Raw genomic sequence first — 25,269 nt, 5'->3', positions numbered from 1 at the left:
AGTATGGGGCAGGGTAATGAGGCCGGTATGAAACCCTGCTGTGAATCCCTGGATAAGGTAGGTGGCCAGGGAGGGAGTGGGGTGTGCGGTGAGGTAGAGCCCTAGCCAGAGGACATTAACTCGGCTTAGTCATGCCTTCTTTTGTTGCTTGACCTTGCACAAGTTCCTTGGATGTGCCCTCTGGCATAGGGTGCAGATGTGGAGCAGGCGGCATTGGCTGAAGTTACAGGAGCTTTAGTTGAAATTGATAGCTGCTCCTCCCACGGTTCGGACTGGGCATCCGAATTTGTCCACCAGAGGCGCCTGTACAGGGGCCGACTGGCCTTGAACTGCACCGGAGGTGGAGGGAAACTCGAAGGGGCGACGGACTGTCGCATTGGCGCACCAGGTGGCGGTGTGGGTGGAGGACTGGCAGATAGCGCACAGTGGTGAGCGCAAGCCGGCAAAGTGGCGACAGAACAGCTCTGTGTCCATAAGGCTCCAATTCATAGTTGTCTGGAATTGTGTGAGCCTAGCTGCTGCCTTGGCGGAGAAGGAACGATGATAATCGTAAAAAGAAAATCCTCCATACTTGTAGCCCAAGTCTACTACAGTATGGAGGTATAAGTCCAGCTCTTCCCTCCTGCTGGGAGAGGCTGAACATAGGACATCCCTCAGCATGCCGAAGGCCAATGTGTATTCTGGGATGGACAATTTCCGGTTGAGCCTGGGGTCTTTGGCCTTAAGGACCACTGACACGTCACCCCAGGTGTAGACTTTGTTTTCAGCCAGATGGTGGACTGAAATGGAGAGAGGCGAGGTTGACCTCCCTGCCGTCCAGGATGTCCTTTCTAATGCTGGCTGGAGCCAAATGGGACGTGTAGACAGTGGGGCTCCACCCTGTGGTACCTGCAGGAAGGGGTGTCAAAGCCTGGATTGCGGTAGGGTCAGGGATAGCAGCGGCCGGGCGAGCCTCCAAGAGTGCCACTCTGGTTTGGACATCCGTGACTGAGGTAGACAGAGATGAGATCATGGTGTGGAGTTGTGAGATGGCAGAGGATATTGACTGGAGAGACACCTGCTGGGTGCTGGGCCCTGCTGCGGCTGGTGGAGGGAAGAGGAGCTTGAAGAGCTCACCCTTCCTAGCTGTAGTGGGAAAGCTGCGCTTTAGTTATGCCGTCAACTTGGGGATGGTCCATCCCCTGAGGGACTGCGCACTGCTGCTTTCTGAGACCAGAGAAGGTGACAGAGGGGCCTTGAGGTCTTCGCTACCAGCCTGGGACATGGTTCTGCCCTAGATACGATGTCCTATCCTTGAGGTCAAAATTTAGTCGACTGGAACCTATTAAGACATAAATTTCAAGTTTGCTTCTTTTCCCTAAAAAAGGCATACGTACCCAGCTCGTGCTCTTTTGGGTTTTTTTTTTTTTTTTTCTTTACCTGGGGGAATATCATCCAACCTGGTGCAGGGTGGACCTACTGAACTTGACTGACCTGGAGGAAAATTAAAAGGTGACGACTCGTGAAGGGTTTCGCTTAACAAACTTGAAGCAGTGAATTGTATGGTGACTTAAATGACAGGTGCATGGGATGAAATAAATGAGTGAAATGTGTATGCCTTGATGGTGGCACAAATCGGTATGCCGCGACTGCGACAAGCTACGAATCGAACTGTGTGGCATGGCATGAACGAGGCCAAGACCGTTGTGGTTTACCGAGATGAATCGATGCCTCGCGAATGCCCAAGATTCAAAATCAGGGTGCGGTGTTGATAATGAAATGACTGAAAGTTTGCCTTTAATCATGAAATGAATAAAACATCTTGCCATGACAGAGGCCTGACTCGGTCGTGCCGCTGCTGCGACTGACAGCGAACCGGACTCTGGAGCATGTATTGAAATGAGGCAACAGAAAACATTGGTGCACACCGGAACGAATCGGTGCATTCCGGATGCTACCAGATTCGAATCGGAGCGCAGTACGTAACCATGAAATTAATGAAATGTTTTGTCCTGACAGAGGCACGAATTGGTTGTGCCGCGACTGTGACTGACAACGAACTGAGCTCTGGTGCAGGTACTGGATAAGGCCGAAACAACTGGGGCACACTGGAACGAATCGATGCATCTCAGATGCGACTGGATTCGAAATGGGGATCGGTAAGTGGGAGTGAAATGAATGATAATTAAATTCCCATGATAGAGGTGCGGATCGGTTGCACCGCATCTGCGTCTGAAAGCGAACCGGACTCTGGAGCATGTACTGAAATGAGGCCAAAACAACTGGGGCACACTGGAACGAATCGGTGCATCATGGACGCAACTGGATTTGAATTGGAGCACAGTATGTGACAGTGAAATGGTTTTTCGATTACCATGACAGAGGCACGAATCGTTCATGCCGCTGTTGCGACTGACTGTGACTCTGGAGCATGTACTGAAATGTGTCTAAAATACCTGGGGCGTGCCGAGACAAATCAGTGTATTTTTTGATGCGACTGGATTTGTATCGGAACATGATACGTGACAGTGAAATTATATGCCATGACAGAGACCTGAATCGGTGAGCCGTAACCTGCGGCTGCAAATGAATCGGACTCTGAAGCATGTACTGAAATGAGGCCGTAAGCAACTGGGGCACACCGGAGCTAATCGGTGCATCGTGGATGCGACTGGATTCGAATCGGAGCGCGGTACGTGACTGAAATGAATGAAATGATTCGAAATGGTTTGAAATGCTTTGAAATGTTTGTGAAATTAATTAGTTTGGAAATGGCATGGATCGGTGTACAAAAATTTGCGAGTGACTTGTCTTGTGAAGCATGGTAAACAGTTTTAGACATGCCTGAACGAAGCAGCGACTGCGTTGGAGTGGAGTAAAAATAACGAAATGACTGATATAATGACGGTACGAGTGAGTGATATACGTTACGGCTACGTGTAACGTTTACGAGTGATTTGTAAGTTTGATATCACGGTTTAGTGACATGATATCTAACAATGCTTGAAATGAAAAAACAGCAGCCGAAACCCTACCTGCGACAGCCGAGCCAGACACGTTGTACGAAACTGCAAATTGGTAACGAGCCTCGAAATCTCGAACACAGTAACTCACGAATACGGAACTTGCGTACACGAGAAAAACACATTTTTTCCCATCAGTGTCGGCTTCATCAGCGCACATCAATGAAGGAGAAAAATTACCTGTTTGCAAAATTTTATATTTATTTTTTTCAAGTCTTTCAGTCTTTTCTCATTTATTTAGCAAAAAAATAAAAAAACCCAGCAGTGATTAAATACCACCAAAACAAAGCTCTATCTGTCTCAGAAAAATCATAAAAATTTCATATGGGTACAGTGTTGCATGACTGAGTAATTGTCATTCAAAGCGTGACAGCGCTGAAAGCTGAAAATTAGCCTGGGCAGGAAGGGGGTGAAAATGTCTGGTATTCAAATGGTTAAACCATATTGCTACATGATGTCACAACAAGGAACATATGTATAGAAGACTCTTTGTAGGAGTTTTGTAATGCAAAGTTATGCACAACCCTGAGCTAAAACATCAACGTGGTGTAAATGGATTTGAATTTATGATGCTTGAGATTCTAATGCCCTGTACACACGGTCGGATTTTCCGATGGAAAATGTGTGATAGGACCTAGTTGTCGGAAATTCTGACCGTGTGTAGGCTCCATCACACATTTTCCATCGGATTTTCCGACACACAAAGTTTGAGAGCAGGATATAAAATTTTCCGACAACAAAATCCGTTGTCGGAAATTCCGATCGTGTGTACACAAATCCGACGGACAAAGTGCCACGCATGCTCAGAATAAATAAAAAGATGAAAGCTATTGGCTACTGCCCCGTTTATAGTCCCGACATACGTGTTTTACGTCACCGCGTTTAGAACGATCGGATTTTCCAACAACTTTGTGTGACCGTGTGTATGCAAGACAAGTTTGAGCCAACATCCGTCGGAAAAAATCCTAGGATTTCGTTGTCGGAATGTCCGAACAAAGTCCGACCATGTGTACGGAGCATTAGACTACATACAGCAGCAGTGCAGTGGTGTATCTGCCGCGAGGCAAACAATGCGTTTGCCTCAGGTGGCATTCTACAGGGGGGCAGTGCTGCCTTCCACAGAAGGGACACTAGAGGTGGGACTGGGCCGCCGATCAGTCATTCCCCAAACCTAGGTTGCCGCAGAGGCGCAGATATACCAGAATGAGAGCCGCGACCCCACAGAGCCACTTGAGAGTCCACACAGACCACCAGAGACCCCACACAGCCATTTGAGAGTCCACACAGCCCACCAGAAACGCCACACAGGCCACCAGAGACCTCGCATAGGCACTTGAGAGTCCACGCTGTCCACCTGGAGTTTACAGATGGAGGGGTGGATCTTAAACAGGAAACGTTGGGGACAATTTACATGGGGGGGGGCGCCTGATTTTGGTCTTGCCTAGGGCAGCACAAAACACCCTAGCGGAAGCAGTGTAGTTGTAATTGGAATCTATCACACATCACATGTGGTTTATGAGGGATGGGGGTGGCAATAAAGGAGAGGGAAAGCAATCTTCTCTATAGGCACCTCATACTGCAATTGTATACACCAAGGGTCTCCGAGCTACGACCCGTGGGCCAGATCTTGCCTGCAATAAGATTTTATTCAGCCCATGGCCAGGGTCAACTGCATATTCTAAGACTGGGTTGACACATATGTGAATTGTATGAGGGTTTCCCCGCATCCAATTTGCATCACAGGAGACTGTGACCGGCTCTCAATGGAGTCGGTTCATACAATTTCGGGTGGCTGCGGTCCGAATTGCAGAAGGGTCCGGTGTCCGGTGCGTCTTCTGGTCCGTTGCAGGTGCGAATTCAGCAAAAAATTTAAACCTGATTCGCATGTGAAACAGTGAACAGACATGCACTTGACCTCTGCTGCGAGCAGTGGCCACATCTAGTGTGAACCCAGCCTAAGTGAGTCCTGTGTGCACAAATTGAGGATTCAGGTTTGCAGATCCTGCCTATGGTCTTTGCTTTAAAGTGTATGTAAACCCAATGTCATCCTTTCTCAACTACTGCCATAGGGGTTATCTATAAAGATATACATGCCTCCTGCATGTATCTTTACCTGTCAAATGTCTCCCCTCTGTCTGTTATTAGAACCGAAAAACTGCAGATTCTGTGGGTGGGTCTGTTGTCTGGAGCTCGGTGGGTGGAGTCGTGATGTCAGTAGACTCCCCGCCCACCTCTACACTCCCCTTGTCAATATGCATTTTTCTCCTGTGTATTTCTTACACTGAACTTCTGCTATGATCTCTAACATCCAGTTAAAAGACAGGAAAGTAACCACATTACTTCAGCATACCAAATCATGCTGAGGTGTGGAACAGCCAATCCTTGCAGAGCTGCTGAAGAAAGGAGTGGGGGTGGGAATTAAAAAATAATGCATGTCTTAGGCTAGTGCACGAGATATGTAAATCACCTGTCACTCACAGCAAGGGGGAGGATTTGACAAAGTTTTTCTGTTTGTCAAGATTTATCTCACTGAACAATAAAAGGGGATTGCTTAGAGCTGTATTAACTCTGTGTGGCAAGACTGAGCTCAAATGGTAGGAAATCTTATACTCTACATCATGGATATGCAATTAGCGGACCTCCAGCTGTTGCAGAACTACAATTTCCATGAGGCATAGCTTTTTTTTTTTTTTTTTTTACCACTTCAGCAATCATCGCCACCAGGCTTAATCAGCGTAATGATCATTTATTGTTGCTGATTTGGATTTACATCATTGTGGTTTTTCTTCCTCTTTCTTTTTTTTCTTTTTTTTTTTTTCTTTTACCATAACATCATCAATTGTAATACTATATATATAATAAAAAGCTTGAAAGTAAAAAATTGTATTTATTTAACAAAAATCAATAAAATTAGACATGAAAATCACATAGACAAGGTGTGCGGAAAATTCTAAAATCAATTCTGTAGCAAAAATATTTCACATGACTTGGCCTAATGATTGTGGCGGCCAGTTCAGTGAGTGGGTATTCAGATGCCCGACATGTTTCGCCAGTATTGGCTTCTTCAAGGACAGTTGTTTGATACCTAAAGCGCTACAGAGCTTTCTATGAAGAGAAATATAACAATCAATAAATGTTTTAGAACAATTGATACACTAAAGTACAGAAAAGTATATATATCTCCATATGTTTGCGAGCTGTCCGGGCAGACTACCCCCCACCACCCAAAGCAGTCCCAAGGAGCCCACCCACACCACAGGGTGCCAAAAATGCCCCAACCAGGCTATCCAAAGATGGTAAAATACCTGCAATACACCAGGGATGCTACACGCCTCAGGAGCAAGGCCTCAAAAACAGAGATCACAGTAAATAGCTGCAGGGGACAATAAGAGGGACCTGGCGGAGAGTATGCCTAAAGAAATATATATATACAAACAAATTATGTACATATAACGGGGCCCAATGGCCACACATCGATTTAAAATAAGAAATTTAATATCGGACTAACATAGTCTCTAATTTTACTTACAAGTAAGCTATTCAAATTAGGAGACAGGACACCGGAAAACAGCCATTATTGGAAGTGGTTCATCATAGGATGAAAGATGTAGAAAGTATCACTGGAAAATGGTAAAAAGAGGGGAGGGGAGGGAGGAGGGGACATTTATACGCCAGATACTGCTATCCAAAAACACAGGTCTGAAAACGCTAAACGCGATTCAGCTGTAGCCAATAACAAATCTAAGTATAAACGGATTTACACTCACCAGTAGTATAATCAAGAGTGGAAAATTATAGCTGAAAGGAAAGACCTGCAGCCAATAGAAGCACCAATTGGAACAAGCTGAAAGACAAAAAGTACTACTGTCAGCTTGATGTAGACTGGATCTATAGGAGAGTGAAGGGAAACAGCCAATAAGGCAAAGAAGTGCTTACCCGATCGTGTTGCAGTTAATATAACCGTGTCCTGTGATTCCCTGGCGTGTCTAGTGGCCTGGGATGCCGGCGCTCTTATGTCCCCCTCACACGAGCGGCGTCTGACGTCACCACGCGTGTGAGCGGACAAAAAGGCCACTGCGCATGCGCCGCCCGCAACTCCATCCGGTCCTACAAGATCCAGAAGGCACAGCGGTGGTGTCCATGGTGATGTGTAAATACATCACAGACAATGCGCAGTATACAAGCGCCGCGATTGGCGGCGCGATACCTGGGAGGTGGAGGTTGATCCAATGCGCAGTGGCAGGGGCGGGCAAAGGACGAACCAATGCCCTTGGGTGTCCATACAGCTGGAGTGTTTCTCATGTAAAGGGGCTGGTAACACCAGAGACGGCACCAAAACGGCATCCTGGATTACAGGAACCCGTAGAAAGTTGGCCGCAACGGGTGACAGTCTGGAAGGGGGGGGAGGCAACCAAGGGTGCAAGGTGTAACTGAGACACAATGGGAGGCGGGGATGGGCGGGAACAAACCAGGGACGAATAAGCTCAAGGACAAAAGGAGCGCCTGCACACAAGGCATTGAAAAAGTTAGACAGAACAGAAGAAAAATGGGGAGAGCATAGTCCCTGGCATGTGCCCGCCCAGGTCACCCCGACAACTCGCAAATTGAAACACGCGTCAATAACAAAGTATATTCATCGGCGCAAAAAACAATTATTGGCATAACAAAATGAAATGATATATACACAGATGAAACACTAAAGGCATCATAATGGTGCTTAATAAGTCTATCTATTTCTGTTGAATTGGTAAGTTAGAAAAATAATAATTTACAAATAGAAAGGGGGGGGTGGCATAACTTGATTCATCAGGACCGATCTCTAAAGTGGGAAGGAAATATTTAGGGAGGAAATGTATAAAATTGTAAAAATAAATGAAAAAATCATAATTGATAAGGTGAGCTGTGTCAGTCCATGGGAAAAAGAGGGGGGGGGGAAGGGAGGGAAGGGGGAAAGGGATGGGGATAAGGGGGGGGGGAGGGAAAAAGGGGGAGAGAAACAGCCAACCTATAAAAACGGCTTGAAACTGATGCCTTCGTTGAGCCCTGGATGTCTAGTGGCCTCCAAGGTGTGTATCCACTTGGTTTCCAATTGGAGTAGTTTTTGGTCAATATCTCCACCCCTAACATGTATAGGGATATGTTCCAATGCTGTGAATCCCATAACATGGGGATTAAAGTCATGGTGTACTGCTATATGTTGATTGATAGATGTGGAAATCTTACCTTTATATAAAGGTTTGATGTGGGCGGCACAGTGGTGTAGTGGGAAGCACTCGCGCCTAGCAGTAAGAAGGGTCGCTGGTTTGAATCCCAACCACGACACTACCTGCCTGGAGTTTGCATGTTCTCCCTGTGCCTGCGTGGGTTTCCTCCGGGTACTCCAGTTTCCTCCCACACTCCAAAGACATGCTGGTAGGTTAATTGGATTCTGTCTAAATTGTCCCTAGTATGTATGAATGTGAGTTAGGGACCTTAGATTGTAAGCTCCTTGAGGGTAGGGACTGATGTGAATGTACAATGTATATGTAAAGCGCAGCGTAAATTGACGGCGCTATATAAGTACCTGAAATAAATAAATAAATGTGATCACGGATCCTGACACAGTTTAGTTTAGTTTTGCCGACATAGTAACTGCCACATATACAAGTAGCAAGATAGACTATGCCGGTAGTTTGGCATGTGACTTTATGTTTGATTTTGTGTCTTTGACCATTTGGAAGCGGTTTTTCGCGTACATCATAAATTAACTCACATATATCACAGTGGCCACATGGAAATGTGCCAACCACTGTTGAAGAAAATTCTGGTTTGGGTGCATGGTGGCTTACTATGACTTTATCCCGTAACGAAGGGGAACGACGGTAGGTAATTTGAGGTTGGGATTGAATATATTTTTTTATGGTGTTATCTGCTGTAAGAAGGGGCCAGTATTTATTGAGAATATTCCTTACCTCATTATGCTGTTGGGAAAATTGGGTAATAAGTCGGACCGGCTGAAAGGCGTCCTTCTTTTTGATGGAATACAACAGTTTTTTCCGATCTAATTTTTTTACTTTGTTGAAAGCCTGTTTCAACAATTTTTGGCTGTATCCTCTTCTTTTTAATCTTTCGTAAAGGTCATGTGCGGCCGCAAAGAAGTCCTTCTCATCCGTACAGTTACGTTTAATTCGTAAATATTGACTATAGGGGATACTATTTAGCAATGGTTTAGGATGAGCGCTGTTAGCGTGCAAAATAGTGTTCCCTGACGTTTCCTTACGGTACAGGGATGAGGAAATTTTTCCATTAGAGTCCACTCGTATTTCCAGATCAAGGAAAGTGATCCTTCTCTGGCTACACTCCATTGTGAACTTGAGATTATATGAATTGACCGCCAATGTATCAATAAATCTCGTGAGATGTTCACGAGTACCAGACCAAAAAAAGATGATATCGTCAATATATCTGTGCCACGAAATCACGTGGCACAGGAAATCGGCAAGATCATGATTAGAAAACAGGTCTTTTTCCCACCCCCCCAGGTACAAGTTGGCGTAGGATGGTGCACATTTCGTGCCCATAGCCACGCCTTGCACCTGGAGGAAGTGGGAAGTACCAAATAATAAATGATTCCGTGTTAAGATAAAACGTAAAAGATCGACCACAAAATCACTGTATGCCTTAAATTTAGGGCCTCTATCCTCCAACAATTTGGAAATGACTTTGATGCCAGCACTATGCGGTATTGTATTATAAAGGCTTTCTAAGTCCAATGCAACCAACCATGTATCATGTGGAACTTGCAAGTCCTCCAAAATACGGAGGAGGTGTACCGTATCCTGAACATAAGAAGGGAGAGCGTGTACATGTGGATTTAGGTATTTGTCCACAAGGGCGCTAGCATTTTCTGTCAAACTTGAGCACCCTGACACGATAGGACGTCCAGGGGGATTTTTTAGCGACTTATGCAATTTGGGCAGGGCGTAGAACACAGGTACTCTTGGATTTTGGACATTTAGAAATTTCCAGGTGTTAATATCTATGGTTCCCTTTTGATAGGCAGAGAAAATGAGCTCATAGTACTCACAAGTAAAGTTTTCAACAAGTGTACGTGAAATAGGTCTATACCAATCATGGTTGTCAAGGATGCTGCGGCACATAATCTCATACGCCGCAACATCCATGACAACCACATTGCCGCCTTTGTCGGCGGGTTTTATAACCAACCCATTATGGTTTTGAAGGGATTTAAGGGCCTGTTTTTCAGCACAAGATAAATTAGAGGAGTGTGAGGGCAATGTAAGGGCATTGGTTCGTCCTTTGCCCACCCCTGCCACTGCGCATTGGATCAACCTCCACCTCCCAGGTATCGCGCCGCCAATCGCGGCGCTTGTATACTGCGCATTGTCTGTGATGTATTTACACATCACCATGGACACCACCGCTGTGCCTTCTGGACCTTGTAGGATCGGATGGAGTTGCGGGCAGCGCATGCGCAGTGGCCTTTTTGTCCGCTCACACGCGCGGTGACGTCAGACGCCGCTCGTGTGAGGGGGACATAAGAGCGCCGGCATCCCAGGCCACTAGACACGCCAGGGAATCACAGGACACGGTTATATTAACTGCAACACGATCGGGTAAGCACTTCTTTGCCTTATTGGCTGTTTCCCTTCACTCTCCTATAGATCCAGTCTACATCAAGCTGACAGTAGTACTTTTTGTCTTTCAGCTTGTTCCAATTGGTGCTTCTATTGGCTGCAGGTCTTTCCTTTCAGCTATAATTTTCCACTCTTGATTATACTACTGGTGAGTGTAAATCCGTTTATACTTAGATCTGTTATTGGCTACAGCTGAATCGCATTTAGCGTTTTCAGACCTGTGTTTTTGGATAGCAGTATCTGGCATATAAATGTCCCCTCCTCCCTCCCCTCCCCTCTTTTTACCATTTTCCAGTGATACTTTCTACATCTTTCATCCTATGATGAACCACTTCCAATAATGGCTGTTTTGCGGTGTCCTGTCTCCTAATTTGAATAGCTTACTTGTAAGTAAAATTAGAGACTATGTTAGTCCGATATTAAATTTCTTATTTTAAATCGATGTGTGGTCATTGGGCCCCGTTATATGTACATAATTTGTTTGTATATATATATATTTCTTTAGGCATACTCTCCGCCAGGTCCCTCTTATTGTCCCCTGCAGCTATTTACTGTGATCTCTTTTTTGAGGCCTTGCTCCGGAGGCGTGTAGCATCCCTGGTGTATTGCAGGTATTTTACCATCTTTGGATAGCCTGGTTGGGGCATTTTTGGCACCCTGTGGTGTGGGTGGGCTCCTTGGGACTGCTTTGGGTGGTGGGGGGTAGTCTGCCCGGACAGCTCGCAAACATATGGAGATATATATACTTTTCTGTACTTTAGTGTATCAATTGTTCTAAAACATTTATTGATTGTTATATTTCTCTTCATAGAAAGCTCTGTAGCGCTTTAGGTATCAAACAACTGTCCTTGAAGAAGCCAATACTGGCGAAACATGTCGGGCATCTGAATACCCACTCACTGAACTGGCCACCACAATCATCAGGCCAAGTCATGTGAAATATTTTTGCTACAGAATTGATTTTAGAATTTTCCGCACACCTTGTCTATGTGATTTTCATGTCTAATTTTATTGATTTTTGTTAAATAAATACAATTTTTTACTTTCAAGCTTTGTATTCTGTTTCTCTTGGCACCGCCATAATCCCTATATTTCTTCCCCCTCCAATTTGATTTTCAAACTATTGGGATGAGGTGTCGTATTACACCAAGGGTTGCTCAGCCAGACTTTAAATATATATAATACTCTCCCAAATGGATTCTTAACCTAATTACTCTCAGGCTACTCAGGAGGCCCCTCTTAAACCGAGCAGATTGTATAAATCCCGTTTCTCCCAGTCTGAGATACCAAAGGTGTCATTGACACCTGCAAGCCTATATATAAAGGGGAGGGAGAAACAGGAAGAACAAAAAAAAAAAAAAAAAAAAGAGCCAGGAGAGGACCTCTTATAGAAGGCTGGGCTTATGGGATCCCCACCCCCAAAGCCCCTTATTGGTATTAATAGTGGTCTCTAAAATATTTTATAATATTTTATAATAACCCCCTTCCCCTTCCCCTACCCCCCCTATTCCCTTGACTTTCCCATGTGAAAACCTACCTAACTACAAGGTTTAGTGTTTCCTATTAGTACCTAACCACATTTAACCACTAATGACCCTAGTTTCTTCGTGCATTCAATCCATTCAATATTCCTCTAGTGCGTGTATATCTGGGTTATCAATCTATTCTCTTACATTCCAAGTTTACCCCCTTAGTCCAACCACCCTATTTAACCATGGCTTCCACATTTTTTCAAATTCCTGGAGGTTCCCCCTTTTAATGTACTCCAATCTCTCCCTACCGATAGAGGCATCCAACGTGTCTATCCAATCGTACATTGTTGGGGGGTCCTTTGATTGCCACCTTAGCATTATCATTTTTCTAGCCTGAAACAGACTTCTCAGGATTGCTTGAGTAATACACCTCCTCTCTCCCCTTACTCTTCTATAGCCCAAAATACATTCCACCGCTTCCCTTTTTACTGATGTACAGTAGACATCCCCCAGGGTACTGATTACTCCCTCCCAGTAGCAAAATAGCTTAGGACATCTCCAGAGTAGATGGATGAGGTCCCCAGACTCTTGACACCTAGGGCATCTATCATTAGTCCTTCCACCAAACTTAAATAGCCGTTTTGGGGTATAATAGGCCCTATTGAGCAACATTAAATGGGAAATCTTCTGTGGAGGGGAAACTGACACCTGGGACGCCATATCAAATATTCTCCTCCATTGTTCCTCAGAGATTACCCCCAGTTCCTCCTCCCATTTAGCTCTTACCTTCTGAAGTATCCTCATTCTATTCTCTGAGTTACTTAATTGTTCATAAATTTTGGTTATCAGCCCCCTGGTGGGTACTACTTGTAGTAGCTGGCGAACTAAGGGCATTTCCACCCAGCCCGGAGACTGATCACCAAATTGGGCCCTGAGAGCATGTTCCATCTGTCGATAGAAAAACAGGGAGCTCTGAGAGATCTTAAATTCCCTAACCAGCTCAGGGAATTCTTTGAGAGCATTACCTGAGTAGAGCTGTCTCAGCATTTTAATACCGCCCGCCTCCCAACCCCTACTCTTTCTGATTTTTAGAACTTCTTGTAGGTTCCGGTTGTTCCAAATAGGGGTATATTCTGTAAATCCCTCATGCCCCGTTAGTTTCTTAACAACTATCCAAAGCTTAATTAGTAACCTAAATGTCGGGAATTCATGATAGAACATTTCTGCCTCCAAAGCCTCAATAAGTGTGTTATGCCGAGCATTTAACAGGATTAACCTGCCGTTTGGAGTGCCGCCCTCTGGTACTCCACAGCCCATTAAGTGCTGTAATTGGGATGCAAGGAAATAGCGCTCCGGGTGGGGAAGAGCAAACCCCCCCTCTTTAGTGGGGAGCTGGAGGACCTGCAACCGAAGCCTAGCCTGTCCACCTTTCCATATCAAATCCCTAAATAGGGTCTCTATTTTCCCAAACCAGCTCTTACTGATCCAAACTGGGGAATTGTGTAAAATGTATAACAGCTGGGGCATCCAGACCATTTTTATCAGACTGCATCTTCCCGCTACTGATAAGGGGAGGCGTCTCCATATGCTTATCTTTTGTTTAAATTTGGCTAGGAGAGGTACTAGGTTCGTATTAATATATTGGTTGGGGTCCTTCGTTAAAACGATCCCTAAGTACTTCAGTGCTTCCACAACTGCCACCTGGGGTAATCCTGGCACAGTTGGTGTTCCTAAGGGGGCTAGCGGTAGGAACTCGGATTTCTCCCAGTTTATTTCCAAACCGGAAAAATTACTGAATTCCGCCACTATACTCTTTACTCCTGCCACTGAGTTCTTATTATCATCCAAAAACAACAGAATGTCGTCTGCATATAATGCAATTCTTTCCTCAATCAGCCCCTTCTGGAAGCCCTTTATCTCGTGACTCGCTCTGATGGACATGGCTAGGGGCTCCATTACCAGAGCAAAAAGCAGAGGGGACAAGGGGCACCCCTGTCTTGTCCCCCTCTCTAATACAAACCATTCTGAAAATTCATTGTTTATTTTTACTCTTGCCTTTGGGCTGTTATAAAGCATCTTAATCCAACCAATAAATGATGGACCAAAGCCGTACTTTCCCAACACATTCCACATATACTCCCACTCAACACTGTCAAAGGCTTTGGAAATATCCAAGGTCAACAGGGCTCTTGAACTCTCATTCTCCATAGTAGACTGCAAGTTCAAGAAAGCCCTTCTAATATTTAGGCTTGTAGATCTATTGGTCATAAAACCCGCCTGGTCTTCATGTATTAATTTGTGTATAACTCTACTCAATCTGGCAGCCAAGACCTTGGCCAGAATTTTAGCATCTGTACAAATTAGGGAGGTTGGCCTATAAGCAGCCGTGTCGAGGGGATCTTTCCCCTCTTTCTGTAGGACTATAATTGTTGCATCAAGCATTGATGCCGGCAGCTGCCCCCCCTCCTGCGCATCCTCCAAGGCCTTCAGTAGCTCTGGGACTAGCACCTCCCCATAGTGCCTATAGACCTCGATTGGTATTCCATCGGGGCCTGGCGATTTAAGACACGCCATACTTTTAATTGCTTGTTGTAATTCTGTAATTGTTATTGGGGATTCCAACCAATCCCTTTCCACCTGTGACAGAGACGGAATTGAAAATTTCCCCAAGAAGTCCTCCATCTCTGTCTCTTTACTTTTTTTTTGAGAAGTGTACAGTTTTTTATAGTAATCTCTAAAGGTTTGCACTATTTTTAAGGGGCTTGAAAGGATCTCTCCATCCTGTGCTCTAATAGCAAGGACCGATGATGGAGCCTTATTGGATTTCACCAATTGGGCTAGTACCCTTCCCACTCTCTCACCCTCCACTAGGGATACCTGACACTGGAGGAGCCGCCTGGTCTCAGCCTTCTGTATGGTGATCTGTTTATAGCCTCGCTGTTTCTCTTGCCAGATCTTTTCCTTTGCAGGCCACGAGGCATAGCTAGACTTTGACAGCCACAAGCATAACACCCAGAGGCAGAGCTGGAGTTTCGCTAATTGCATATCCCTGCTCTACATTATGACATAAAAAAAAACAAAATATTTTCGGGTTTACATCCACTTTAACTGGATGATACATGACCCTTATGTAAGGGGAACTCTAATGAGAACCTTGATGTAAGTAGGGAAGCCTTGATGCAAGGGGGTACATTGACGTAATGGGGACTCTAATGGGGACCTTAATGTAAGGGGGACTCTGATAGGGACTCTGTAATTGGGAGCTCTGATGGGGACCCTGATGTAAGGGGGGACTCTAATGGGGATCCTGATGTAAGAGGGACTCTGATGGATTCTCTGATGTAAGGGGGGACTCTATTGGATTCTCTGATGTAAGGGGGGACTCTAATGGGGATCCTGATGTAAGAGGGACTCTGATGGATTATCTGATGTAAGGGGAAATGCTGATGGGGACCTTGACATAAGGTGGGACTCCGATGGGGACCTTAGTGTAAACAGGGACTTATTTATTTATAAAACAGTTTTTTTTTTGGTTCACAAATATTTGTAAAATACACTGTGGCCCTTGTACTGAAATGTTTGGAGACCCCTGGTATGGAGGATCTAGCAAACACTTGGACCACACTCCCCTCTTGGTGTGCTATATGCTTCCATCCCCTTGGAGAACGAATGGATCTCCCTCCTCATCTAAACCCCATAAAGGTGGCATGCTTAATAACCCCAGTGCCCTTTAGATCTCATTCACACTTGCTGCATTTATATTTCAATGTTTTTATTGAAAGATTCTAGAAGTAACGAGAGTAGCAGTTAAACATAGGTCAATGTTCAGATTATTGCCATGACAAATTTACAAGTACATAAGATATAGTCAAACAAAGTATTACATGGTCCATGAATATAAAGGAACAAACAATACTCATGGGTAGGGATGAGCTTCCTGTTCGGGTCAAACATGAGTTCGACTCGAACATTGGCTGTTCGCCCGTTCGTTGAAATCCAAACATTATGGGCTGTTTGCGCCAAATTCGAGCGGAGCGTAACGGCCCATAATGCACTGCGGGAGCACAGTGCATTGCTGTATGATGATTGGCCAGAGCATGCACCATGACCTGCATGCTTTGGCCAATCACAGCGTCCTCAGCTAAGAGAGCCATAATTGGCCAATGGCAGGGTGCCTTTTGCCAATCATGGCTCAGGGGGACTAAGTCCACGCCCCATAATATATAAAGCCGACTGCACGTCAACCGCGTGTAGTGTGTCGTTGGCGTGGACGGAGCGAGAGTGTCATTTAGATTGAGCAGGCAGGCAGGTTATTCAGTTATCAAACAGAGGACCTAGTAATGTAGTACCTAAAAATGCAGGGTGACTCTGCAGGTAGTAGATAAAACATGTAGAGCAACCAGAGATTATCCATTGTGGATCACCAAACCTGCAGCATTTAGCTTGTGTTAGCTTTTTGACTATCTACTGTGTAACACTTGGGGAAGTATCTCTCCTCCACCTTGACCAAGTGATCTGTTTATGTATTTATAATCTTTTATTACTATACAAGCTTGCAGGATAGGTTCCACACGGCATACCAATATTAGGTCCTATGCCTAGTCTGATGTGATTTTAAACATGTATGTCTGTCCATTGTTTTTTTTACTTTATTAATAAAAAACCCCTAAACCAACCCACCTTTTTGTAGTTTAATATTGTTGTGCCTTCAAAGTCCCATCCCTAGATTCTATATATCCAGGTTATTCATTTAGCTGCAGTATATTTAATATATATATATATATACAGTCAGTCTCGTATATACAGTGGGGACGGAAAGTATTCAGACCCCCTTAAATTTTTCACTCTTTGTTATATTGCAACCATTTGCTAAAATCATTTAAGTTCATTTTTTTCCTCATTAATGTACACACAGCACCCAATATTGACAGAAAAACAGAATTGTTGACATTTTTGCAGATTTATTAAAAAAGAAAAACTGAAATATCACATGGCCCTAAGTATTCAGACCCTTTGCTCAGTGTTTAGTAGAAGCACCCTTTTGATCTAAAACAGCCATGAGTCTTTTTGGGAAAGATGCAACAAGCATTTCACACCAGGATCCTCTGCCATTCCTCCTTGCAGATCCTCTCCAGTTCTGTCAGGTTGGATGGTAAACGTTGGTGGACAGCCATTTTTAGGTCTCTCCAGAGATGCTCAATTGGGTTTAAGTCAGGGCTCTGGCTGGGCCATTCAAGAACAGTCACGGAGTTGTTGTGAAGCCACTCCTTTGTTATTTTAGCTGTGTGCTTAAGGTCATTGTCTTGTTGGAAGGTAAACCTTCGGCCCAGTCTGGGGTCCTGAGCAGTCCGGAGAAGGTTTTTGTCCAGGATATCCCTGTACTTGGCCGCATTCATCTTTCCCTCGATTGCAATCAGCTGTCCTGTCCCTGCAGCTGAAAAACACCACCAGAGCATGATGCTGCCACCACCATGCTTCACTGTTGGGACTGTATTGGACAGGTGATGAGCAGTGCCTGGTTTTCTCCACACATACCGCTTAGAATTAAGGCCAAAAAGTTCTATCTTGGTCTCATCAGAATTTTATCTCTCACCATCTTGGAGTCCTTCAGGTGTTTTTTAACAAACTCCATGCGGGCTTTCATGTGTCTTGCACTGAGGAGAGGCTGTCGTCAGGCCACTCCGCCATAGGGCCCCGACTGGTGGAGGGCTGCAGTGATGGTTGACTTTCTACAACTTTCTCCCATCTCCCGACTGCATCTCTGGAGCTCAGCCACAGTGATCTTTGGGTTCTTCTTCACCTCTCTCACCAAGGCTCTTCTCCCCCCGATAGCTCGGTTTGGCCGGACGGCCAGCTCTAGGAAGGGTTCTGGTCATCCCAAACATCTTCCATTTAAGGATTATGGAGGCCACTGTGCTCTTAGGAACCTTAAGTGCAGCAGAAGTTTTTTTGTAGCCTTGGCCAGATCTGTGCCTTGCCACAATTCTGTCTCTGAGCTCTTTAGGCAGTTCCTTTGACCTCACGATTCTCATATGCTCTGACATGCACTGTGAGCTGTAAGGTCTTATATAGACAGGTGTGTGGCTTTCCTAATCAAGTCCAGTCAGTATAATCAAACACAGCTGGACTCAAATGAAGGTGTAGAACCATCTCAAGGATGATCAGTAGAAATGGACATCACCTGAGTTAAATATGTGAGTGTCACAGCAAAGGGTCTGAATACTTAGGACCATATGATATTTCAGTTTTTCTTTTTAATAAATCTGCAAAAATGTCAACAATTCTGTGCTTTTTCTGTCAATATGGGGTGCTGTATGTACATTAATGAGGAAAAAAATGAACTTAAATGATTTTAGCAAATGGCTGCAATATAACAAAGAGTGAAAAATTTAGAACACTTTCCGTCCCCGCTGTATATATATCCACTGTATCCAGTTTAGCTAGATCTGACTGCAGGCCATTTCTGGTGTACTGTTTCTAATATACTTCAGACAGGCAGGTGATTCAGTTAGCTGCAGTGTATTTAATATACGTATATATATATATATATATATATACAGTCAGTCTCGTATATATATATCCAGTGCATACAGTTTAGCTATATCTCATTGCAGGCCGTTCCTGGTGTACTCTTTCTAATATACTTCTGGCAGGTTGTCACGTACCTGCTAGTCTTTGAGCCCGAACTGCAGAGAGAGGGCTCCCACTCCCGGCCCCCTGGAATGGAGACAGAGGGCACAGGAGTAAGGAGTGGTATGAGTGCCTGGCAGGATCAACAGTCAGTTCAGAAGTCCAGGAAAAACTATGAGCCAGGAGACTGGACGTGGAGAGTAGCCTGGAGACTGGAGTGCTGAACTGGAACCAGGAACAACAGCAGGCAGGTAGACTGGAGACTGGAGTGCTGGACTGGAAACAGGAACAACAGCAGGCAAGTAGACTGGAGACCGGAGTGCTGGACTGGAACCAGGAACAACAGCAGGCAGTAGACTAGAGACTGGAGTGCTGGACTGGAACCAGGGACAACAGCAGGCAGTAGACTGGAGATCGGAGTGCTGAACTGGAACCAGGAACAACAGCAGACAGTGGACTGGAGACTGGAGTGCTGGACTGGAACCAGGAACAACAGCAGGCAGTGGACTGGAGACTGGAGTGCTGGACTGGAACCAGGAACAACAGCAGGCAAAGAGAGGTCAGGCAGGCCGGGTCAGATATCAGGCAGGCAGAGGAGGTACCAGAGGGTCAGGCAGAAGAATCGTCAGACAGGCCAGTGGTCAAGTATCAGGCGGACAGCAGAGGTACCAGGGAACAAGCAGAAGAATGGTCATAGGCAAGCCGGAGGTCAGATGCAGGCAGACAGCTGGGTTGGTCACAAACAGATAGCCGGGTCTAAACAGGTAATCTCAGATCAGGTCAGATTAAGCACACGAAACACTGTAGAGCAGACAGCCGGACTGGAAGTGACAGACAGACTTAAATAGCCCGCCTGGCGCCAACAGGGATGCGCGCGCAGTGGCGCCCGCAAGTGCACACCAGTGAGCTTGGGGTGCCGGTTACTGGCAGGATCTTCCTGACATTGCCCCCCCCAGCCTCCGGGAAGTAAACTGTACCCCCCGATTTGAGACGATATTGGCTGGTACCCCGTGGAGTCTGATGATTTCTTTAATGAATACTTGTGCCGTTTCATGAGCTGAGGGAGTACCCTTTATTGGGACAAAATGTGCCATTTTTGACAGTCGATCTACAGCACAAAGATGGTGGTATGGCCCTCCGCCGGAGGTAACTCAACAATAAAATCTATGGATAACATCTTCCATGGTCTGTCTGGGACAGGCAGAGGTTTTAGTAGCCCCCATGCCTTGGTTTTGTGACCTTTGCTCCTAATGCAGGTAGTACAGGATTCCACGAATTTCTTGCAATCCTCACGTACCTGAGGCCACCAAAAGGTACGCTGTACCAGGTCAGTGCTTTTAGTTATGCCGAAATGCCCGGCCAGTGCGTGATCGTAACAAAGTTCCAATATGGACACTCGTAGGTTTTCAGGTATGTAAATTTTGTTTTCGTGCCAAAGCAACCCATCTCTGACCTGTAGTTCTGGCCCAACGGAAGGTCTTAGTCCTGCGGAGGCTTGCTTAATTCGTGAGAGCAGGTCTTCTTGAAGCAGAAGAAAATTCCCCGGGGACAGGATAGTGTCTGGAGATGAAATTTCTTGGGGTTTGTGAAACATCTGGGATAGGGCATCGGGTTTGGTGTTTTTGGAACCAGGGGGATAGGTGACATGAAAAGAGAACCTGGAGAGGAAGAGGGCCCACCTGGCTTGTCGTGGCTTCAATCTCTTCGCAGACCTCAGATATTCTCCAGAAGGTAGCGCCACTCTTCCAAACGCAGATTTTATTGCCAACAACTCTCGGTCTCCCACGTCATAATTCCTCTCTGCTGCCGACAATTTGCGGGTGAAGAAGGCCACCGGGTGAAGCAGAGCCCTGGTTCCTTGTCTTTGGGACAGTACTGCCCCCACAGCAATTTCAGATGCGTCTACTTCAAGTATAAATGGTAGAGAGGAATCTGGATGTATCAGTACGGAGGCAGAAGTTAAAAGACCTTTGAGGGTCTCAAAGGCTTTTTGGGTTTCAGGAGACCAGTGGAAACGTGTTCCCTGCTTAGTTAACTGGGTAATTGGAGTGATAATGGCTGAGAACCCTTTAATAAATTTCCGATAGATATTGGCAAATCCAAAGAAACGTTGGATTCCCTTCTTGTCTGTTGGGACTGGCCAATCCAAGATTGCAGCGATTTTCTGAGGGTCCATTTTAATGCCTTTACTGTAAATGATTAGCCCCAAAAATGGTATACTTACCTGATCAAACTCACACTTTTCTGCCTTTGCATACAAACCATGCTGTCGAAGCCAAGCCAATACACTTCTGACGTGCCTGCGGTGAGATTCAAGGGAAAAAGAAAAGATTAGTGTATCGTCCAGGTAGACGATGACGAATAGATCCAAAAAGTCCCGTAAAACGTCATTAATAAAGTACTGAAAAGTAGCGGGAGCATTGCACAACCCGAAGGGCATCACTAAGTACTCAAAGTGCCCATAGCGGGTACGGAAAGCAGTTTTCAATTCATCTCCGTCCCTGATATGGACCAAATTGTAGGCTCCGCGGAGGTCAAGTTTGGTAAATAGAGTGGCGGTCCCAAGTCTTTGAAATAATTCTGGTACCAGGGGAAGGGGGTAACAGTTTTTCACTGTAATTTTATTTAGTTCGCGGTAGTCCATGCATGGTCGAAGGGTATGACCTTTTTGTCTACAAAAAAGATGCCCGCGCCTGCTGGAGACGTGGATGGGCGGATGAAACCTTTTTTTAAGTTCTCGTCAATATATTCCTTTAATGCCCCTTGTTCTTCTTATGTCAAAGGAAAAATCCTCCCGAAAGGAATCTCAGCTCCGGGAAGCAGCTCGATAGGGCAGTCATAGGCCCAGTGAGGTGGTAAAGTCTCTGCCCCTTGTTTACTAAATACGTCCAGGAAGTCATGGTAAGTTTCTGGAATAGACTGACATATACTGGCTTCTGTGTCCAGGCACAGTAAAGTAGAGGGCCTATGAAAGTCTTGTGAACTGCAAAACTGCTGGCAGTAGGGAGAGGAAAAGGTGACCTCTCCTGTGGCCCAGTTAATGTCAGGCATAGGCGTGCCCAAGGGGTGTGCCAGGTGTGCCTGGGCACACCCTAATCCTGGATTTGGCAACCTATCAATTGTGGGCAGGTGACAGGTAAGCCGCGATCCTTACTTGCCAACCCCCAGAACCTGGACATGGTAGGCGGCTGGAGTGGAAATTAATGGACTGATCTGTATTTTCTTCTGCAGCAGCTGAAAGTAGGCTTCTCCTCCTCTTCCTCTCGCCGATATTCAGCTGCCATGGGAGGAAAATACAGGGGATTGGTACCAATGTATGCCACCCCTCTTGTCCCAGTTCCTTTTCTTTCTGCTGCCCAGGTCCCCCTGTGTGCTCACCTGCTCCCCCCCATTGTTTTAGGATGATGAGTGGGGAAGAGGCCGGTTAATATGTCACAAAAGCATATGTGTTGGAGCTTTGAGGTGCACACCCTAATACAATAGGCTGCGCACACCTATGATGTCAGGGTTATGCGCTTGTAACCAAGGCATGCCAAGGATTATAGAAAACAAGGGGGAAGCAATAATGTCTATGAGCAGAAATTCTTGGTGAGAGTTAGAAATGGTTACTGGTATTGGAGCAGTCTCTTGAACTACAGGTCCGGATTTGATGGCGGACCCATCAGCCAGATGGATGGAAAGTCCATGGGTTTTCGGATAAAGGGGGATTTGATGTTTGGCAGCAAAAGATGAATCCATGAAACAGCTGCAAGCTCCGGAACCAATAATGGCGGGTATTTGCAGAGTCTGGAAGCTGTAATGAAACAGAGAGGGCAAGATGAGATGTGGTCTTGGCCAGAGGAGCAACATAGTCAGTGGACAAGAAGAGACACTTACGGATTTTAAGAGTGCAATTCCTGACATAGTGGCCGGGTTCCCCGCAATACAGGCACAGATTATTCATCTGGCGATGTTGACGTTATTCCTGGTTGAGGGAAGGACGAAGAACCCCCAGCTGCATGGGTTCAGGTACATTAAACGTGGAGGCAGGTGTTGCTGGTGGTGTTTGACTTGGAACTCTTGGAAGCATCCAGGTTGGGCGAGAAAGTCCTGTAGCCCTCTCCGCCCTACGTTCCCTTAGGCATCGATCGATCTGGATGGCCAAATCGATTAATGCATTCAGAGTCTGTGATATGCCAACTCTGGCTAACTCATCTTTCAGGGAGTCAGAAAGTCCCATGCGGAACTGGTAGCGGAGAGCAGCATCGTTCCAATTTGTGTCTGCGCTCCACCGTCTGAACTCAGCCACATAATCCTCCGCTGCCCTGCGCCCTGCTGAAGAGCACGCAATGCAGTTTCTGCAGTCACTGAAAGCTGGGGATCTTCGCATAGCTGGGCCATCGCATCAAAGAAGGTGGTGAGGTTGGTCAGTGACGCATCTTTTTGTTCCAGGAGGCGGTGGGCCCAGGTTTGGGGGTCGCCTGTGAGCAAGGAAACCACAAAGCCCACCTTGGTGGCCTCCAGGGAAAAGGTGCGTGTTTGGAGGGCGAAGAACAATTCGCAGGAGTTGCGGAAAGCCCTGAATTCACTTCGGTCTCCAGAGAATTTTTCAGGTGTTGGAACTCTAGGCTCCGGAGGAAGCATTACCACGGTTGGTGAAAGCCCAGCTGGGGAAACTGAAGCATGGAAGGCTCCCTGGGCTTCGGTAGGGTTAGACAGGGCTAATACCCATTCTTCCAGCCGGATGTATTCTTGCTGAAGGTTCTTGACTGCTTCAGTCAACCTTGCCAGGTGTACACACAGTTCCTCCAGGTTCCTTGCTCGGGCTCAGACATGGCTGTATGCTAGTGTCACATACCTGGTAGGAACTAGGAACAACAGCAGGCAAGTAGACCAGAGACCAGAGTGCTGGACTGGACCCAGGAACAACTGCAGGCAGTAGACTGGAGACTGGAGTGCTGGACTGGAACCAGGGACAACAGCAGGCAGTAGACTGGAGACCGGAGTGCTGGACTGGAACCAGGAACAACAGCAGGCAGTAGATTGGAGACTGGAGTGCTGGACTGGAACCAGGAACAGCAGGCAGTAGACTGGAGACTGAAGTGCTGGACTGGAACCAGGAACAACAGCAGGCAAACAGAGGTCAGGCAGGCCAGGTGAGATATCAGGCAGGCAGAGGAGGTACCAGAGGGTCAGGCAGAAGAATAGTCAGACAGGCCGGTGGTCAAGTATCAGGTGGACAGCAGAGGTACCAGGAAACAAGCAGAAGAATGGTCGTAGGCAAGCCCGTTCTTGCACTCAACAAGAGTATCTGTGAGGCTTTACAGTGTTGTGCCACCACCACCACAGGCCCAATTTTTCTGCCGCTGTTTAACAGGGGTGCGTAATTACAATTTTTGATCTAATATTTCACAGCAGGGCCCGTTCCTGCGCTCAACAAAAGTATCTGGGAGGCTTTACAGTGTTGTGCTATCACCACCACTGCCCAAGGCCCAATTTTTCTGCCCCTGTTTAATAGGGGCATGTAATTACAATACATGATTTAATATTTCACAGCAGGGGACATTCCAGCGCCTACCAAGAGTAACTGTGTGGGCTTACAGTGTTCTGGTACCACCAACACCTAAGGCCCAATTTTGCGCAGAGTGTATAGGGCAGGCCATATAGTATACCGTATTTATCGGCGTATAACACGCGCCGGCGTATAACATGCACCCCAAGTTTAGGAGGGAATTTTAAGGAAAAAAACTTTTAGGAGGGGAGTTTAAGGAAAAAAAACTTACATTAAAATGCCCATCAATGCAACCTTATCGTGTCCATCTGCAGCCTTGCCCCAGTGTCCATTGCAGCCTTGTCAGTGCAGCTTTGCCCCAGTGCAGAATTGTCAGTGCAGCTTTGCCCCAGTGCAGCCTTGTCAGTGCAGCTTTGCCCCAGTGGTCAGTGCAGCCTTGCCCCAGTGGTCAGTGCAGCCTTGCCCCAGTGGTCAGTGCAGCCTTGCCCCCAGTGTCCATTACATGCTTGGACAGATCGCCGCCGACATACACATAGCATGTAGTTTAAATATGGCGCCGCGGAGTTCGGAGGGACTCGGCGGCGCTGAACGAGTGCCGCCAAGATACACATAGTCGAGTTAACTCGGCTCTTTCCGGCGCCGCTCACAGTCCCGCCCAGTCCCGCCCTATGATGGGCATAACACAGGTCCAATGGCGGAACTGGGCGGGACTGTGAGCGGCGCTGGAAAGAGCCGAGAACACTCGACTATGTGTATCTCGGCTCCGCCCAGTCACTGTGATCTCGGCGGCGCTCATTCAGCTCCGCCGAGTCCCTCTGAACTCTGCGGTGCCATATTTAAAACTACACGCTATGTGAATGTCAGCTGCGATCGCGGCGATCGCTCCGATAGTTCACAATTAGCGGGGATCGGCGTATAACACGCACCCACGATTTTCCCCTGAGTTTAAGGGGAAAAAAGTGCGTGTTATACGCCGATAAATACGGTATATAAGCGGTCCCCTATTTTCAAACATCCGACTTACAAACGCCTCCTTC

This window comes from Aquarana catesbeiana, linkage group LG12 (assembly GCF_042186555.1).
Source record: "Aquarana catesbeiana isolate 2022-GZ linkage group LG12, ASM4218655v1, whole genome shotgun sequence".
Taxonomy (NCBI): Eukaryota; Metazoa; Chordata; class Amphibia; order Anura; family Ranidae; genus Aquarana; species Aquarana catesbeiana.
The sequence above is the reverse complement of the archived record's forward strand: the minus strand, read 5'-3'. Positions refer to the sequence as shown.